The sequence below is a fragment of the Mandrillus leucophaeus genome, unplaced genomic scaffold, assembly GCF_000951045.1.
Source record: "Mandrillus leucophaeus isolate KB7577 unplaced genomic scaffold, Mleu.le_1.0 Scaffold472, whole genome shotgun sequence".
NCBI lineage: Eukaryota > Metazoa > Chordata > Mammalia > Primates > Cercopithecidae > Mandrillus > Mandrillus leucophaeus.
In genome coordinates, this window is record NW_012105054.1 from 2,184,149 (window position 1) to 2,185,743 (window position 1,595).

At 44.6% G+C, this 1,595-nt stretch overlaps 1 protein-coding gene across 1 annotated transcript in view; it reads right to left on the bottom strand.

Annotated features, from left to right (window-relative positions):
* The window catches only part of GLI3 (GLI family zinc finger 3), a 308,102-nt gene extending 306,720 nt beyond the window's left edge, over positions 1–1,382 (bottom strand). The window contains exon 1 of the mRNA XM_011995110.1: positions 1,264–1,382. The gene's annotated coding sequence lies outside the window, so the exon portion shown is untranslated. The remainder of the gene's footprint in view (positions 1–1,263) is intronic.
* Positions 1,383–1,595: the final 213 nt, after the last annotated feature.

Sequence of the window (1,595 nt, forward strand, 5' to 3'; positions counted from 1 at the left end):
CCAAATACCTTTTTGTTGTTTTATCCATTCCTAAGAATTTTGAAGATACTTTCCTAACATTACTTTTTAAGTTATTAATGCTATGTACATTTTATTTACCTTTATACCTAAGAGGGATTCCATTTTCTCTGCATTTCCTACTGACTGGCAGAAGATAGAATCCAGTGTTTCTCCCCAGACAGAGCAGTGCCTTGCAAGGCAAACCAGAATATCTGCACCGTTTTTTTTTTTTTTTAAATGATTAATACCACAGGATGTGGTCTTTGGCGAGAGCTATGGAGCTAGACTAAGGAGTGTTCTTCAGGTCCCTGGGCCTGTAATTATCCGAGGCATACATGCCAGATGGGCCACGTGCCATCACCATGGTGACCCATGGCAAAGGCATCTCTCTCCTGGCAACTTGAGAACAGCAGATCCAGCATAGCTGGTCTTGTGTACACCTTCTGTGTGCTTACTGTAGATAAAAATGAGAGAAGCAAAGGCTCTTTCCTGGCTATGACAAGAGCTTAAAGGGAGTTACTGGCACTTTCATGTCATTACTATAACAAGAAACTGCCTCCCCCTTGCCAGTGACAAGTTTATGTGCCTATGTTAACTACAAGGGAGAGCTGTGATGTTTCTGATGTGGAAGGGTTGAAAGACACTGTGGGTCAATGTGTATATTCTTGCACCTTTTGATTTTTCAAGAAATCATAAACATCTTCTTGTCTTTTTTTTGTTGTTTTTTTTTTTTTGAGAAGGAGGCTCACTCTGTTTCCCAGGCTGGAGTGCAGGGGTGTGATCTTGGTTCACTGCAGCCTCCTCCTCACAGGTTCAAGCAATTCTCCTGCCTCAGCCTCTCGAGTAGCTAGGATTATAGGAGTGTGCCACCACACCCTGCTAATTTTTTGTATTTTCAGTAGAGATGGGGTTTCACCATGTTGGCAGGCTGGTCTCTTACTTCTGACCTCAAGTGATCCGCCCGCCTCGGTCTCCCAAAGTGCTGGGATTACAGGCGTGAGCCACCGCGCCTCCGCAGATCTTCATGCCTTTTGAAATTCCCCCAACTGTATGCTGCACAGGCTGCAAGTGTCTGATGGGTTAGATCAGAGTCTTTTTTGTCCTATATATCAGGATAGTTTTCTGCTATAAAAGATACAACAACAACAACAAAAACAGCAATGACCACAACAAAACAGAATAGCCGAATAAAATGATTTGTAGAGGTTATTGCTAACTTACCTACCTAGAAATCTGGAGATAAAAAATTCTGAAATCACTTACTCCAGCAGCTCAGCAATGTGAGACTGCTGGGTTCGCTTCACTCTGATTGTATTGGCTGTCTCCTCATGGTCATGAGATGGGCTGTCCAGGCGTCCAGCAGCACTTGCCTACCCAACAATGTCCAAAAGCAGGAAAGCAGGCACGAAGGGCCCTGTCTCAGAAGCCTGTCAGGAGACTTTCTGGTATGTCCATTGGCCAGGCGTGGGCCACATGACACCCACCTCCTGAGGCAGAGGGCACTGGAGTTACCATGAATGCCAGTTATGGCTCAAACCCTGAGAACACTGACACCTGATACAGCAATACAATCAGAGTTCTTTTGGCAAAGAAAG